Genomic DNA, 19,096 nt, shown 5'->3' on the forward strand with positions numbered 1-19,096 from the left:
CCCCTCTGTCCATGGGGTTCTCCAGGCAAAAATACTGGAGTGAGTTGCCATGTCCTCTCCCAAGCGATCTTCTTGACCCAGGGATCAAAGCCACATCTCTTTCATCTCTTGCACTGCAGGCAGGTTCTTTACCACTAGTGCCACCTGGGAATACTGTGGGAGACACCCTGTCATATAAGAAGCAGAAGCTCACAGAGTTCAAGTGATTTGCCTGTAGACACCCAGCTGGTGAGCATCAAGACCATGATTCAAACCCAGACAGCCATCTTTCAAAATCCCTATTTTGAACCACCAAGTATGACTACATGCTATATATACATATACACACACATGGCACTTTTGACGTATATCTGTAAAGTCCCTGCTTCTAAAGTGGGCGTATAGATACTTTCCTAATATCAGCCTTTCTTTTCCCAATTCAGTGAATATTCTAGAGAACAAAGCAGTTATCAATCTGAGATCATCCTGTAAGTGGGAAGCTGCAGCACTGAATATATGATCCTGACAGTCCTTCATCTCAGGAAACACAAGCATGGTCGTATCTCTACTGCCTTGGTCAGCTCGAGTGGCCAATTCAAAACACCACAGTTTGGGTGGGTTAAGTAACAAATGTATTTTCTCATAGTTCTGGAGGCTGGAAGTTTCAGATCAGGGTTTGGCAGGGTTGGTTTCTGGTGAGAACTCTCTTCCTGGCTTGCAGACTGCTGCCTTCTTGCTGAATTGTCCTCACGGGGTGGAGAGAGTGAGAGTGAACTCATGACCCTGCTAATAAGGATGCTAATCTTATTGGATCAGGGCCCCACCCTTATGACCTCATTTAACTTCAAGTACTTCTATAAAGACCTGTATCTCCTAATACAGTTAAACTTGGTATCATGAATTCAACATATGAATTTGGGGATGGAGAGGACATAATTCAGTACATACCATCTACTTTCAAAACCAAAACTGTTCTTTCACTGATTCTCTTTCCGGATTTTCAAATGAGGAAGCAGAAAAAATTGTTGTGCAGGTCACTCAGATATAGTATCAGGCAGAGTTGGAACTCAAACATGTTTATCTCTGACTCCCAGAGTATATTGTCTTTCCTTGGTAGACTGTTGCTCTATTTATGAAAAAATTGGCTCTTTTTCTACAATCAGCTTAAACCTTTTAGATCTTCAAACAGAAGCATTTATTAAAGCCTCTTGTTTGGGTCACAGTGGAGGATAGCCATAACTATAAAGTATGACCAATTCTTGAAATTAATTATTAGATCAAACTTTTAATCGTAAATGATTGCTTTTGCACCCTTGAGCAAGTGAAAGGAAAGGTAGTTGCACAATCGTGTCCGATTCTTTGTGACCCCATGGACTGCAGTCTGCCTGGCTCCTCTGTCTATGGAATTCTCCAGGAAAGAATACTGGGGTGAGTTGCCATTTCCTTCTCCAGGCGATCTTTCTGACCCAGGGATCAAATCCGGGTCTCCTGTATTGCAGGCATATTCTTTACCAACTGAGCCACTAGCATTTAACCCCAAAATGTTATCCTCTGTGTTGAGGTGTCAATAATGTAAAAACTGGTAATTCTTAGCATGAAGACAAATGCTAAGTTTCATGTGTGTTTCCATGCTTGCCCACCAGGGCAATAGTACAGGTGCTGTGTCCATGACATGGTACCATAAAGAGGAATCCTCATGAAATGATCTGTATCACTGCTGATGTGAATTATGAGGGAAAATGGCTTGCTTCAAGCACCGTCAAGTATCTTTAATTCACCATGGCCTGCAGAGGCGTGATGTAAAACAGGAGACCTAGAAAAGAGGCATAAATTCACAGGCCAGTTTTTTAGATCCAGATGAAGGCGGCCTCCTGAGAATTGCCCTCCCACTGTCGAAAGAGAATTACACTCCTCTGAATGGCGATAATGGCTGGTAATGCTCCGGGCTTTGCCGTCAGCTCGGTGTGTGATGGAAGAGAACCAGAATGCAATCGGATGCCCGAGATGCTAGCACCGTGCTGACACTGTGAGCTCCTATGTGGATTTGGGCGTGGGACTGAACTCCTCTCAGCATCCTCACCTGTAAAATGATGACTTAGCCCAAATGATCTTTGATTTCTTCTAAGTTTCAGATGATCAAATTTTAGAATTGGTATTAGAAAACTAAAGCGCAGGCACAGCATCTTCGCGTCGGGTAGCCCTTCGCACGTCAGCACTCCCGCTGGACATCTGCACTCTTCTGCGCGTTGTGCATGTTCTATCCTAGTTAGCTCTCACATTCTTACAGATGCAGAAAGTAAAACTCTTAAGAGGTCACATCTTGCCAGAGACTCACAGTATGTAAGTAGTTAGGCTGAAACATATACCCAGGCTAAGTAGCTTGAGAATCTCTGCTCAGAACCAATGTATAATTTCTGGAAATGCAGTAAGTTAATCAACTCCTTCTTTGTTATCAAGAAACTGAAACTTACACACCCTTCCCATAAATTCACCCAGTTTAAAGGTCTTTGTCTTTCCTCAATAGTGTATTCAGGCCAAGTACTTGACATTACACTGGCCATTTTCCACCTCAACAAGTTTGATCTCATGAATAAACAGAATGTTAATTGTTTCCAGTTTTAGAGAAATAAGCTTTTCAAGGCAGTCTAGTCAAGCTTGAATTCAGTTAATGTAATTCAGATTTTGCAGGATTTGGATCACAGGAGACAGGCTGCTGTTTGAGAAATTGACACCTTTAGCACCTTTTGATGGGAGTCATTTAATTCAAAATGAAAACCTCTTTTTACCCTATTATCCTGTATAATTTCAACTCACTTTATTAGTCAACTGCTTGCTACACTCCCTTGAAGAAAAAAACTACTCTCACATATGTTTTTCTCAGCTCCAGAATTTTGCAATTCTGGAAATTATAGTGTTTAAAAAAAAAAAAAAACTAGAGGCCCAAAATGAGTAATGTGCTTTTAATAAAATATCCTTTCCCAGCAAGCAACGAAGAAACTGTCTAGTCAACCTCTCAGAAGTTATAATGTTTTAATAGGTAACTTTGAAAGAAAAAAAAATGCACGTAATGCTTACAGAAGTTAACATGATTCGTGGTATAGTTTTAATCTTCTCAGACCTGAAAGCTAGACATTTTCATTAATAAGCCCTCAAAAAGAGATCTTATGCAAGTCCTTATTGTCAAGCCCCCTGTGATGCCAAAGGTCCTTCTTTGTCATAGATATCAGCCAAATATTAAGTTCCTAGCTTTATTTTCTGCCTGCTTTATCAGTCCTGGATTCTGCCTCATCAGTTTTCTTTCTGAAACACAGATGGTTCACTGTTACTTGAAGAATGAAGTCAGTTCTTTGACATCAAGGTCCTGGTTGTCTGACCTCAAATTTCCCCTTCTAGACTCACAACCAGTTTATCCCTCCATGTATGTCACAGTCTATTAGCAAAGATTCACAAATCACTCTGGAAAAAAAGTATCTTTAGAACTCCATGCTCTAGCTAGTACTGTCCACTTAGCCTTAGCAGTGCATTCTCCCTTTCTCTATTGAGACGAGTCCTTATCTTTGAAGGCTTGTTCTCAATTGTCTTTTGTCCAAGAAGTCTTTGTTACCTTTCTGGTCATTTATTCTTCTGTGTGTGCATAACACCCAGTTTAGTCCCTGCTATGCTATTTGTTTCTTATAGTTCATCTATATAGGTACCCCCAACGTCTTGGCCAGGTTGTAAATTTCTTGGTGGCAAAGGGCTAGTCTCATTCACATTGTCATCTCTGCCTCCCTACACCCCCAATCTCTAGTTTTGAACCTATCATATTATAGTTGACTGATAAGAGTTTGTTGAATTGAATTATGACACAGATATTTGAGAAACGGAGTAATCTGGAAAGATAGACTTTACCATCTCATCCAAAGTATCGTTTGGAAAACCCAAAAGTAACAGTGCTCATGCCTGTGGGATACTGTGCAGCCAGCCCTCCCTATCTTCCTGTTCCAAACCTGCAGATTCAGCCAGTGTTGGATCCTGTCCTGTGTTTACCTATTACATTTGAGCATCCATGGATTTTGGCCTCTGAGGCAAGTCCTGGACCCGATCCCTGCAGGTATTGAGGGATGACTGTATAGGTGATTGGTTTTGGGGGGGATGAAAAAGATACGAAAATATTTTTTCCAGTAGGGAAAATGTATCTTCAATATTCATCTATTAAATTAAAGCTGAAGAGAAAGACAAGTTCTCTCTGATTCAGGAAGAGGTGGTCACGTTGTAGATGATTTTGATCCACTGTGTCCTTTTCTTGACCTTTGCCCTTCTCTGTGAAGGTTCTTCACCCTCTTCATCTTTCTTGACCTTCTCTGTCATTTACTGTCAGAGAGAATGTATACACTTGCCGTTCAGCAGCTGCTCATGATCCTGAGTATGGAAAGAACAAAATCAAAACTAGTGGGTACAGAGGAGGTTTTGAAATTCCAAATGTGCGATATGAAAACAGTTGGACTCACTTTTGACAACCTGTTTAAAACTATTTGCCTAGCACTGTTCTGGATGTGATGAAACATAAGAAGGAAGTATGGTTCCATGGGTTCATTTGCAAAAAGATACAGTATAGTTAGGATGTAAAGACTCGCAGCCGGATATGAAAAGTATGAAATGCTAAAGCAGGTGGTACTATCTGCATATGCATGTGATAGGGTTTCAGACAGGAATCACTGTGAGTAGCAGTAAAAAGACTTCTTAAGATCCAGTAGTTTAAATATACGAGTAAAACTTGAGTCAGCACAAATGACTATAGAGGGAAAACAACTTGAACTTTTATTCAGAAAAATCCTAGGATGGGAAAAGCAAGAAGCTGCTCAAAGAATGAGGATTGCAAAACGTGTTCAGGGCATAATTAGGGCACCGCTGTACAGACTAGGACACTGTGGTTGAGATAAATTGGTAACCGTGCTTTTGCTGTTTCTCTCTGCTCTAACACAACAGTTCTCCGGGCTTTTTACTCTGAAATACATCAAGTGCCTACTGTCATAGGCTCCTAAGGACCAGCAGTGTTCCCTGCATCCAGAATCCTGCAAACCCCATTCACTCTTGACTGCTGATACTGATCCAAAGTTGTTTGAGGGGAACAGCATCAGTGAGAGTGAGGGTCGGGGAGAGGAAAGGAAAATCTGGAATAGAAACAGGGCCTCACTCTCCGTCATCAACTCTTTAAAGAGTTTTCCTAGCTCCTTTGGCCCGCTTCCGTTATGCCTTTTCTGAAAGGACGCCTTCACTTGTCCCCGTCCTCTGCGTGGTGACAAAAACAACTATTTCGATTCTTTTCCAAAGTCTGTTGTGTTTTGTGTGCCTTACTGAGAATGGAGCTACCATCTTAAGTTAGACCCACACAGCAAAGCCATCCCACACAGCAAAGCCCTCCCAATCATACACCCTGATCAACTTAGGCGATGCTCTAATTTCTGCCCAAACTCACTCCCTATTCATCTTTCATTTATTAAATTGCTCAATAATGGTAAAACCATCATCATCAAAGTCAGACAGATTAAACCACTTAAAATAAATATGTTAGTTCATCTTTCTGAGCAGTTTGCTCATCTATAAAACGGAGCTAATAATGTTTACATCATGAATTTGTAATGAATAGCATCCTCATCCTATTTATTATAGAAGTCTTTCCTGTTGCTCTTCACACTCAGCTAGAATCATCACACTAGAATGCATATTTGATTGAGTCACTTTTCTGCTTTAAATACCTTCAGTGGATCTATCCCCTATAAGAAAAACTCTAGACTCTTTTGTAAAGCATATAATGAGTTTTATGATTTCATCTTGGCCTCTTTCTCTAAGCTTACCCAGTTCATTCTTCTCTGGTACTTTTACACTCATCTTTTAATTCCCACATGTCACCCCTGAAAACTCAGGGGTCACCCTAAGTGATGTCACCTCAGATGTCACCCCTGAAACACCTTCCATCATTTTTCTGGGTGGAAATAGTCAATAGTCCGGTTTTTCCGTGTGCATCTACTTAAATTTTTTTTTAACTTTTGAATTTTACAATGTAGTTATTATTCACTTAACATATTTTCTCTCACTAGATTATGAACCTCTGCAATAGTCCTTTTATATTACTAATGCTTAGAGCAGTGGGTGGTCCACTCAACACATTTGTGGACTAGATGGATGGGCCATGGGCAGATATATGAATGAAGAAGTTCTGTGCTACAACCAGGTCATTATTTACACATACTAAGAGTGCAGCCAGCAGGATGCCCCATTCTAGTGATTCCACACTGCAGTTAGAATTTCCCTGCATATAGTCACTTGGAGAAGAGAGAGCATCCATGCTCTTCTGTTATTTCTTGATGTGCTACTTGGCAATTTCACTAACAAACAAACATTTCTCACACTGCCTTTTGGAGAGATTTGTGGACCATCCAGGTGGGGGAAGCCTTTGGGAATGGTTCTCCTTTATAATCCATGTAAGATCATGCCTCATTTCCATGTTGCTGTCTGGTCAGTGGACAGGTTCTTGGGAAGATCTAATCATCCAGGAAAGTGTCCATGTTGAAAGAATCTTTTTAAAATTTTCATAAAAACTAGGCTGCCTCTAAAAGTGATTTCCTAGACCTGTATGCTGGCCATTATTCCAGATACATTATCAGAAAGAATGTATTCAAAGAGATACTTGTGAGAGGAGATGATTTAGAGACCATTCAGCTTTACCATATCAGAAATATTATTAAGCATCACTATGAACAAAGCTAGTGGAGGTGATCAAATTCCAGTTGAGCAATTTCAAATCCAAAAAGATGATGCTGTAAAAGTGCTGCACTCAACATGTCAGCCAATTTGGAAAACTTAGCAGTGGCCACAGGACTGGAAAAGGTTGGTTTTCATTCCAATCCCAAAGAAAGGCAATGCCAAAGAATGTTCAAACTACCACACAATTGCACTCATCTCACATGCCAGTAAATTAATGCTCAAATTTCTCCAAGCCAGCCTTCAAAAATACATGGACTGTGAACTTCCAGATGTTCAAGCTGGTTTTAGAAAAGGCAGAGGAACCAGAGATCAAATTGCCAACATCCGCTGGATCATGGAAAAAGCAAGAGAGTTCCAGAAAAGCATCTATTTCTGCTTTATTGACTATGCCAAAGCCTTTGACTGTGTGGATCACAAAAGAGATGGGAATATCAGACCACCCAACCTGCCTCCTGAGAAATCTGTATGCAGGTCAGGAAGCAACAGTTAGAACTGGACATGGAACAGACTAGTTACAAATAGGAAAAGGAGTATGTCAAGGCTGTATATTGTCACCTTGCTTATTTAACTTATATGCAGAGTACATCATGAGAAATGCCACGCTGGATGAAGCACAAGCTGGAATCAAGATTGCCAGGAGAAATATCAGTAACCTCAGACATGCAGATGACACCACCCTTATGGCAGAAAGTGAAGAACTAAAACAACCTCTTGATGAAAGTGAAAGAAGAAAGTGAAAAAGTTGGCTTAAAGCTCAACATTTAGAAAACTAAGATCATGGCATCCAGTCCCATCACTTCATGGGAAATAGATGGGGAAACAGTGGAAACAGTGACAGATTTTATTTTTCTGAGCTCCAAAATCACTGCAGATGATGACTGCAGCCATGAAATTAAGATGCTTACTCCTTAGAAGAAAAGTTATGACCAAACTAGATAGCATATTAAAAAGCAGAGATATTATTTTGCCAACAAAGGTCTGTCTAGTCAAAGCTCTGGTTTTTCCAGTAGTCATGTATGGATGTGAGAGTTGGACTATAAAGAAAGCTGAACACCGAGGAACTGATGGTTTTGAGCTGTGGTGTTGGAGAAGACTCTTGAGAGTCCCTTGGACTGCAAGGAGATCCAACCAGTCCATCCTAAAGGAAATCAGTCCTGAATATTCCTTGGAAGGACTGATGCTGAAGCTGAAACTCCAATACTTTGGCCACCTGATGCGAAGAGCTGACTCACTTGAAAAGACCCTGATAGTGGGAAAGATTTGGAAGGTGGGAGGAGAAGGGGATGACAGGGAATGAGATGGTTGGATGGCATCACCAACTCAATGGACATGAGTTTGAATAATTTCCGGGAGTTGGTGATGGACAGGGAGGCCTGGCGTGCTGCAGTCCATGGGGTCGCAAAGAGTCAGACACAACTGAGCAACTGAACTAAATATTATTAAATTATCATTGTTTTTTATTCTGTTAACAATTAAACTTTAACAGAAGTTTTATTCCAAACTTATGTGAACGGTATTTGCACTAGCTAATAAACTTACTTGACTTTTCGTAGGCGGGAACTTACGGCATGTGTGATCAGGAGCAGTTGACAAGTTTTCTTTTCTGACCGGATGAAGTGACGCAGGCTAATTAGTACTTAAAGTCATATGTATCAGAATGTATGGGCTTCTCTTTCCTGAGACCTTTGATGAGACTAACTGTTTCCTGTGAACGAAAGATCTCATTGATCTGAACAGGTCTGTTGGTCCCCTGATATTTGCCTTTTGAGTTTTTAACCCGTTCTCCCTTGTAAGGTGTTGAAAATGAGTGGTGGTAGAGTTCATAACAGTAACCAATGTTCTTCTGAAATAGATATGCACACATATGTGTTTAATTCATAATACTTAGCAGTTCAGTTCAGTCGCTCAATCGTGTCGGACTCTGCGACCCCATGAACTGCAGCACGCCAGGCTTCCCTGTCCATCACCAACTCCCAGAGTTTATTCAAACTCATGTCCATGTCAGTGATGCCATCCAATCGTCTCATCCTCTGGTGTCCCCTTCTCCTCCTGCCTTCAATCTTTCCCAACATCAGGGTCTTTTCTAAGGAATATATTTTTCCTAGCATCGTACATACATATGTATTTCATAGATACAAGAATTTTTTCTTCTCTTTTCTTTGGTTGACATCTGCCACATACTTAGAAATCCGGACGTGTTGGTCTGGACGAGTGCTGCTTTTTATCTGTATTTGCAAAAGATGAAAAGTGAAATGTTTGTAAACTTTTTTCTTTTTTCAAAAAAGAAAATCACTTGCACAACTTTCTTTACACATCATTTGCCATGGTCCACAAAAGGTTATGCCTGTGCTACAGGGAATCAGGACCTAGAATCAAACTGCAGTGTCAACCAAGAGCTAGGAATTAAGAGTTTATTTGTTTTAATTGTTCATATCTAGAATAAATAAATTTCTGTTTTGTCCAGAAGTGTCCTGATTGACACTTGGGTCCAGACAAAATTATTAATAGCAGGTTTTTTCACCCTTAAAGTATCCTAATCTTCATAATAACTATATGTTCACTCTCTTCATGACATTTGTATATGAAATTATAATCTTATATTTTATACTGATTTCTAAGGATGTTTAGAGAGCTTCCCTGATAGCTTAGTTGATAAATAATCCACCTACAATGCAGGAGACCCCAGTTTGATTCCTGGGTCAGGACGATCCGCTGGAGAAGGGAAAGGCTACTTACTCCAGTATGCTTGGACTTCCTTTGTGGCTCAGCTGGTAAAGAATCCACCTGCAACGTGGGAGACCTGGGTTCAGAAAATGAATTTACTTCTTGTCAGAGTCTACTCTATTTATATTTTATGGCATAAAGGCAGAAATCAGAACCCCCAAAGAAATGCCTCTCATGGTCAAGGAAAGATGGACAATGGCTTATTTGGTTCTCTTGTACTGGGTCTGACTAGAGTAGGTCACCAAATGCATTCCCGTTCCTGTCAATTATTGCTCATAGACTTGCCACAGGATCCTTGAGCACAAAACCTCAATATCCCCTTCATGGATCACAGCCTTGTCCTGGCAAAGGGGCTTGCATAACTCAATGCAGCTATGAGCCATGCTGCGTAGAGCTACCCAAGAGGGACAGATCATAGTGAAGAGTTCTGATAAAACGTGCTTCACTAGAGGAGGGAATGGCAACTTACTCCAGTATTCTTGCCACGAGAACCCCATGAACAGTATGAAAAGGCAAAAAATATGACACCAAAAGATGAGCCCACCACACCCACTCCCCCAGGTTGGAAGGTGGCCGATATGCTACTGGGGAAGAGCAGAAGACAGTTGCTATAATAGCTCCACAAATAATGAAGAAGCTGGGCCAATGTGGAAATGGTGCTCAGATGTGGATGTGTCTGGTGATGAAAGGAAAGTCTGATACTATCAAGAACAATATTGCCTAGGAACCTGGAATGTTGGGTCCGTGAATCAAGGTAAATAATTGGACGTGGCCAAGCAGGAGATGCAAGAGTGAACACTGACATCTTAGAAATCAGTGAACTAAAGTGGATGGGAATGGGTGAATTTAATTCGGATGCCCATTATATCTACTACTGTGGGCAAGAACCCCTTAGAAGAAAGAGAGGAGCCCTCCAAGTTAGCAAAAGTCCAAAATGCAGTTCTTGGGTGAAATCTCAAAAATAACAGAATGATCTCAGTTCATTTCCAAGGCAAACCATTCAAATCACAGTAATCTAAGTCTGTATCCAAACAATGATGCCGAAGAGCTGAAGTTGACTGATTCTATGCAGACCTACAAGACCTTCTAGAACTAACAGAAAAAAAAAAAAAAAATGTCCTTTTCATCATACAGGATTAAAATACAAAAATAGGAAGTCAAGAGGCCCCTTGAATAACAGAAGTTTGGCCTTGGAGTCCAAAATGAAGCATGGCAAAGGCTAACAGAGTTTTGTTAAGAGAATACACTGATCATGGCAAGCACAGTTTTTCCAACAACATGAGGTGACTCTACACATGGACATCATCAGATTGTCAATACCGAACTCAGACTGATTATGTTCTTTACAGCCAAAGATGGAGAAGCTTTATACAGTCAGCAAAAATAAGACCTGGAGCTGACTATGGCTCAGATCATCAGCTCCTTATTACAAAATTCAGGCTTAAATTGAAGAAAGTAGGGAAAACACTAGACCATTCAGGTATGACCTAAATCAAATCCCTTATGATTATACAATAAAGGTGATTAATAGAATCAAGGGATTAGATCTGGTTGACAGAGTGCTTGAAGAGCTATGAGTAACACTGTACAGGAGGTGGTGACCAAAACCATCCCAAAGGAAAAGAAATGCAGGAGGGCAAAGTGTTTATCTGAGGGGGGTTTATAAATAGCTGAGGAAAGAAGAGAAGCAAAAGGCAGGGGGGAAACTGAAAGATATACCCAACTTCAGAGTTCCAGAGAATAGCAAGGAGAGATAAGATCTTAAATGAATAGGGCAGAGAAATAGAGGAAAACAATGTAATGGGAAAAACTAGAGATATAGTCAAGGAAATTGGAGATATCAAGGGATTATTTCATGCAAGGATGAGCATGATAAAGGACAGAAACAGCAAGGACCTAACAGAGGCAGAAGAGGCAAAGAATATATGGCAAGAATACAGAGAACTATACAAAAATGGTCTTCATGATCCAGATAACCATGGTTACTCACCTAGAGCCGGATATCCTGGAGTGTGAGGTCAGTCGGGCCTTAGGAAGCATTGCTATGAGCAAAGTTACTGGAAGTGATGGAATTTTAGCTGAGCTCTTTAAAATCATAAAATTTTAAATGCTGTTAAAATGCTGAACTCAATACACCAAAAAATTTGGAAAACACACCAATGGCCACAGGACTGGAAAAGGTCAGTTTTTCTTACCAATCCCAAAGAAAAGCACTGCCAAGAATGTTCAAACTACTATACAGTTGGGCTCATTTCACATGATAGCAAGTTCAGTTCAGTTCAGTCGCTCAGTTGTGTCCGACTCTTTGCGACCCCATGAATCGCAGCATGCCAGGCCTCCCTGTCCATCACCAACTCCCAGAGTTCACTGAGACTCACGTCCATCGAGTCAGTGATGCCATCCAGCCATCTCATCCTCTGTCGTCCCTGTCTCCTCCTGCCCTCAATCTTTCCCAGCATCAAGGCCTTTTCAAATGAGTCAGCTCTTCACATCAGGTGGCCAAAGTATTAGAGTTTCAGCTTCAACATCAGTCCTTCCAGTGAACACCCAGGACTGATGTCCTTTAGAATGGACTGGTTGGATCTCCTTGCAGTCCAAGGGACTCTCAAGAGTCTTCTCCAACACCACAGTTCAAAAGCATCAATTCTTTGGTGCTCAGCTTTCTTTATAGTCCAACTCTCACATCCATACATGACTACTGAAAAAACCATAGCCTTGACTAGACAGACCTTTGTTGGCAAAGTAATGTCTCTGCTTTTTAATATGCTGTCTAGTTTGGTCATAACTTTTCTTCCAAGGAGTAAGCGTCTTTTAATTTCATGGCTGCAGTCACCATCTGCAATAACATGATAGCAAGGTTATGTTCAAAATTCTTCAAGCCAGACTTCAGCAGTACATGAACCAAGAATTTCCAGTTGTACTAGCTGTGTTTCAAAGAGACAGAGGAACCAGAGATCAAATTTCCAACATTTACTGGATCATGGAGAAAGCAAGGAAATTTGAGAAAAACATCTACTTGAATCCATTGACTATGCTAAGGCTTTTGATTGTGTGGATTACAGAAAACTGTGCAAAATTCTTAAAGAGATGGGGATACCAAACCATCTTACTTGTCTCCTGAGAAACCTGTACGTGGGTCAAGAAGCAACAGTTAGAACTGGACATGCAACACAGACTGTTTCAAAATTGTGAAAGGAGAACATCAAGGCTGTATATTGTCACTCTGCTTATTTAACTTATTACATCATTCAAAATGCTTGAATGGATGAATCACAAGCTGGAATCAAGATGCTGCGAGAAATATCAACAGCCTTAGATATACAGATGACAGCACTTTGCTGGTAGAAAGTTAAGAGACTATTGATGAGGGTGAAAGAGGAGAGTGAAAAAGCTGGCTTGAAACTCAGCATTCAAAAAACTAAGATCATGACATCCAGTCCCATGACTTCATGGCAAACAGAAGGAGAAAAAGCAGAAACAGTGACATATTTTATTTTTTTGAGCTCCAAAATCACTGCAGTAGTGACTGCAGTCATGAAGGAAAACTATGACAAACCTAGAAACATATTTAAAAACAGAGACATCACTTTGCTGACAAAGGTCCATATAGTTAAAGCTATGGTTTCTCCAGTAGTCATGTACAGATATGAAAGTTGGACCATGAAGAAGTCTGAGCCCCAAGAATTGATGCTTTCTAACTGTGATGTTGGATAAGACTGTTGAGAATCCCTTGGACTGCAGGGAGATCCAATCAGTCCATTCTAAAGGAAATCAGTCCTGAATACTCGTTGGAAGAACTGATGCTGAAGCTGAAGCTCCAGTATTTTGGCCATCAGATGTGAAGAACTGACTCATTTGAAAAGGCCTTGATGCTGGGAAAGGTTGAAGGCAAGAGAAGGGGGTGACAGAGGATGAGATGGTTAGCATCACCAACTCAATGGAGATGAATTTGAACAAACTCCAGGTGAGTGGAGGACAGAGGAGCCTGGTGTGCTGCAGTTCACGAGGTCACAAAGATTAGGACATGGCTTAGAAACTGAATAACAACAATACAGCCTCAGTACATGCTAGTTGCCCTTGTATATGAAGTAGTAATATTATACTTTCTCTTAATCAGTGAACTTTCTTTCATGTTAACTTGAAAACAATGTGTTGAACCTGAGGAAAGGATGAAAGAGCTCATTCATTTTTCTATTAATATATGTTTGAAATATCCTAGGCATAGGCTATGATTTTGCTTCCTAGTTTTGATACCTTTTTTCAAAGTCAGCAGGGTTAACAACTCTTAGCCACATTTTTAAGCCTCTGGAAAAGCATCTGCTTTAAATATATCTCAATATGATATGTGTACTGAGCAGTAAAATTATATTCACAAGGCATCAATGCATTATCTTTACCCACTGGTATACAAGACAGAAAATCAATGCACTTCCCTTCATTATCACCAGAATTATCTTCAAAGAAACCATTTCTAAGATCAAGAAGATATCTCAATGCTCTGTATCCTTGGGAGGATATATATTGAATATTAGACAACCAGTCTGTCCATTTAATTTAAATTATGGCCCATGTCTTGGGATTGATTGAGTTCCATTCTGAAGGACCTTCTATTAAATTCAGTCAGGAAGAATGGATTAAAAATAGATTAGAACTACCACATTCAGCTTTTTCTGTGTCCTCTGCAGAATAATTTCCATTCACTCCTTTCTTAACTTATAAACATCCACTCAGAACAACCACTCTAGAACTCAAATTCCAGTTGAATTAATCTTTTCTACAGACTTTATATTTGGGGGCTCCAAAATCACTGCAGATAGTGACTGCAGCCATGAAATTAAAAGATGCTTGCTCCTTGGAAGAAAAGCTATGGCCAACATAGACAGCATATTAAAAAGCAGATACATTACTTTGTCAACAAAAGTCTGCCTACTCAGAGCTATGGTTTTTCCAGTAGTCCCGTATGGATGTGAGTGTGGGGAGGGAGGAGGGAGGAGGGTTCAGGATGGGGAACACATGTATACTAATTAAATAATTTTCTATTAAAGAAAAAAAAAAAAAATAAAAAAAAAAAAAATATAGCTGATTTAAAAAAAAAAAAAAAAAAAAAATAAATAAAAAAAATAAAGAAAGCTGAACATCAAAGAATTGATACTTTTGAACTGTGGTGTTGGAGAAGACTCTTGAGAGTCCCCTGGACTGCAAGGAGATCCAACCAGTCCATTCTAAAGGAAATCAGTCCTGAATATTCCTTGGAAGGACTGAGGCTGAAGCTGAAACTCTAATACTTTGGCTACCTGATGTGAAGAACTGACTCATTGGAAAAGACCTTGGTGCTGGGAAGGATTTGGAGAGCGAGGAGAAGGGGATGACAGAGGATGAGATAATTGGATGGCATCACAGACTCTATGGACATGAGTTTGAGTAAATTCAAGGAGCTGGTGATGGACAGGAGGGCCTGGTGTGCTGCAGTCCATGGGGTCGCAAAGAGTCGGACACGACTAAGCGACTGAACTGAACTGAGGTGCTAAACAATTTTGCATAGGGAATATTCTTCATCTGCCCATATGTAATAAAACTTCGTGTTTGATGTAAGCATTATACTGTTTAATTTTACACACACACACACACGTCAGTACAAATATAGAAGCAATATTTTAAGTAATAATATAAGAATAAGAACATAAACATTAACATGTGTAATAATAATAACTTGAAATATCTTTGTTATTAACACATTACAAAGTGTTCTCAGTTTAGTCACTTATTGAGTAGTGAGAATATGGTATAAATCTCACTTTGGTAAACACCAAGAAATGCAATAATGAGCACGCATCCCGAAGGAATTCATGTTGCCTCTGCTCGTTTTTCCCTCAATCCAGAGAGTAGCTAGTAGGAAAATCATGGGGACTAACTTTTGCCTAAGGGGTATGTTTCTCTTGCCAAAATAAGATGATCTATCCTCTAAATAAAGCATAGAAAATAACTCTTTCAGGGACTTTAGCATTTATACTATTTAAAGAGTGTAAACCAAGTGGAGGAGCTTTTTTGGTTTAGGCCTTCCTTAGAGGTACATAAATACAATAAAGTTAAGCCTATATAAACTATTTTTAAATAACTTGAAAAAGCCCCAGTCTTCCTCTTCTCAAGTCAAATATGGGATCATTTCCTCTTTTGTTTTTCTTCTTTCTGAAACCGGAGAAAGGTGGTTTGCTTCAGTTATCAAGACTTTCTGGAAGAAACGGTTTGTTGGATGAGATTATCTGGATGAATTCCATGGTTGGTTAGGAGATTGGTTACTCTATCATCTTAATTCTGTACCTCACCCTAATTTCTATTAGGAAATTTGGGTACAGAGTAACACAGAGTTCTTCTTTATATTCTTGAGAATATAATACTATATTTATATGGTACATTTTCATTCCTGTTCCTGTAAAATCATATTACTAATTCCTTAATGAAAAAAGAAACTACGTATCTCTAGTTTTTTGAACTATATGGAGCTTTATTTGAATAATTTTTAAAAATTTATATACATTGAAATATATTACTTCCACAAATGTCATGTTTAAATATCCATATATTCATTTACTTATTTGTAATTTTTAATTTTGAAAAATGTTAGAGATTTAGTACCATAAGCAAAAAAAGGAGTTGACGATTTAAGATTAATGGTGACATGTACGAGGCTAAAAATAATACATTATCTTTTATTTGCATGTACTTTTTAAAAAAATACTAGGTAAATGAAAAATATTTTCACTGAAACCTAATTGTGATTTTATAGTAAATCAATTTAGTAATAGTTATTTTATAGTAGGAATTAACTTATTCTTAAATCTTTAAAGTCAGAATAAGTTAAAAACGATCTGATATTAGCTAATATTAACCATAAATAGTCTGTATAGGATTTGGGTTCAATGAGCCAATGCTATCTGCCTTGGCAGGTTCTATATCTAATAAATCTTTTTATGCTCCCCTCCATGAGCATCTAGGACTATGCCTTGCCTGTAGTAGGCACTTAGTATATTTTGAGTTGAATTATTATCAGTTTTATGCTCCATTAAAAAATTAAGACCTATGGGATTGAATAGTAGTTTATATCTTTGCCTTTAAGTGACTTTTCATCTTCCAGAGTCTAATTAGGTAGCTCTTTCCCTTAATCAGTGCTTATGAAATTCACCAAGTTTACGAAACGCATCTAATGTTTCAACTACAGCAAAAAGCCCTTTGCACATGAGAAACAGTAATAGTCCAGTGTTTCATCTGACAACTTGTGATTCCTGCCTTCAGATGGCAGGAGAATCTTCTGTTTTTAACGTGTTATTTGTGGTGAATAATCTGCCTGCCAGTGCAGCAGATGTAGACTCCATCCCTGGATTGGGAAGATCCCTAGGATGAAGAAATGGCAACCCACTCCAGTATTCTTGCCTGGAGAGTTCTGTGGACAGAGGAGCCTGACAGACTACAGCCCGTGGTATTACAGAGTCTGAGGTGACTGAGTGACCGAACATGCACACGCATTTATCCAATTTGCCCATAAAAAGGCTTCTTGAGATTTAAAAGACACACTTTAGAGAACAAAAACGCAGAAGCACACAAAATGATATTTGATTCCCATAGCTTTAAATAAAGAGATCCCAGACTCATCGACATCCCGGAAATGAGTTTTGTGTCTCTTTACTGAAGAGGTGCCAGAAGTCTTAAATTACCATGAATCTAATCTTGCTTGTTGATGATATCAAGTTTCTTTAAAGCATTTCCTGTTGGATTTGTTAAGAATTACTTAATTTTATTTCATGATATCCATCTAGTTATAACCAACAAAATATTAACTGATGTCAGTATCCTAGATTATGTGAGTAGAATGCTCAAGTTTTCAGGTGATCTGTTACTTCAAAAGTATTTTGAGGTCCTTTATCTTACACAGAGCTCTAACCGTATGACATCTGATATTCTTCAGCATATTGAAATTCACTGTGTAATCAATAGCCTCACTGAGTCTAAAGGGTGCTATACCCATAGAGATTTATGTTTAAGTAATATATGGATGTGCTCAAGGGCTTGTTTCTGCATCTTCCCACAAACTAGCTGGGAGAGTAAGAAACTTCATTAAAAAGACATTTGTCAGGATGCTAGAGGATAGGAAAAATCCTCCACAGGCTATGTACCTAATTTCCAGCCAATACAGAATGACTCCCAACAGGAATCATTGATTGCTTTAGTGGCTTAAGTGATGGCGCTGTTAGCATCTCTTTTGGCTGACTGCTTTGCAATCTAGTTGCTTTCAGATGTATGAAAGGGCATCTTAATATTCATAGAGAACTTCTGTCTCACTTCATTTCTTCCAACCTTGATCTGGCTGTGTCCTGTGGGCAAAGCTTATTGAAACCCCAGATGTGTCAGAGTTATAGAAACAAGGTACTTGGGGAAAGGGTTAGGCTTATCGATGTTTCAGTCATTGCCCCCCAAAATGTTTTCACAATTGCTTCTTATTTCATTCTTTTTTAAGTCACTCAGTCATGATCAACTCTTTGTGACCCCATGGACTGTAGCCCATCAGGCTCCTCTGTCCATGGGATTTCCCAGGCAAGTATATTGGGGTGGGTAGCCATCCCCTTCTCCAGGGGATCTTCCTTACCCAGGAATTGAACCTGTGTCTTCTACATTGTAGGTGGGTTCTTCACCATCCAAGCTACCAGGGAAGCCCAGTCACCACCATTCCTCCCTGCCTTACACACAGGAACCTCCATCCTAATTCCCACTTGTTTATATACCCAGAGTCATTGACCAGCAGATTTTAAACATACAGATTTATCCTGGAAACAGAATATAATGTGATTGGATTAATTTATCAATGCTTGTTGAAAACTTAACACCCTCATTTCAGCTCTGACTTGACACTGAAAGAATTTTTTTTTTTTAATTATGAATGCATGGTCTGGTAACAAGACTTGTTTCTTCACAGTTCTTTTGCAAATAAAATAAGCTCTTGGAAAAGCTGTAGTTAAAAGCGCTAACTACAGAAAGTTTGGTATGCACAGGAATGTCACAGGAGAAGGACTTGGAAGTCTTCAAAAAAAAAAAAAAAACCTGTACATCTGACAAAAACAGCAAGTGTTGTCCTAGCTGGCTTCCCTAGCTGGCTTCCTCAACATCACCCGCTGATGGTAACCAGTTTCAGAAATCACACTCCAAAGTGAATAAAGAATTATCTGCACTCTTGTGTTTATGTAGAGATTCAACTCCCAAATGTTTTTTTTTTTTTCTAATAGATATTCTGGAACTCAAAATCTAATCAAATTATTACAGTTCTACACACATACCAATGGAAAAGGAGATTACCTGTGGTGAAAAACTATTAATTAAATGTGGATGATAGTGTAATTCCTTCTGGTTAAACTGGCTCAGTTCTCTTGTAGACTACTTTTATAATTGTTGAACACCTGTTAGAAGGCAGTGTTTCCAATAATGTGATGCTCAAGAAACCTTGTTTCTTAGTGTGTTTGTAAGAAATAGTCAGACCATGTGGATTGTGACACCCCCCTATTCTTTATTCCATATACAGTAGTGCATTCTCAGGCACCTACTTGTCATATAACACAAAGACAACTCAAGGCCCACTTACAAGGCAAAACGTGCTGTCCCC

General features: G+C 39.3%; 1 protein-coding gene across 1 annotated transcript in view; it reads left to right on the forward strand.

The window, feature by feature from the left end:
* Nucleotides 1-19,096, forward strand: part of DCC (DCC netrin 1 receptor) — an 877,980-nt gene that overhangs the window by 742,226 nt on the left and 116,658 nt on the right. The gene's annotated exons all lie outside the window — the stretch shown is intronic.

Source organism: Bos mutus, chromosome 24 (assembly GCF_027580195.1).
Source record: "Bos mutus isolate GX-2022 chromosome 24, NWIPB_WYAK_1.1, whole genome shotgun sequence".
NCBI lineage: Eukaryota > Metazoa > Chordata > Mammalia > Artiodactyla > Bovidae > Bos > Bos mutus.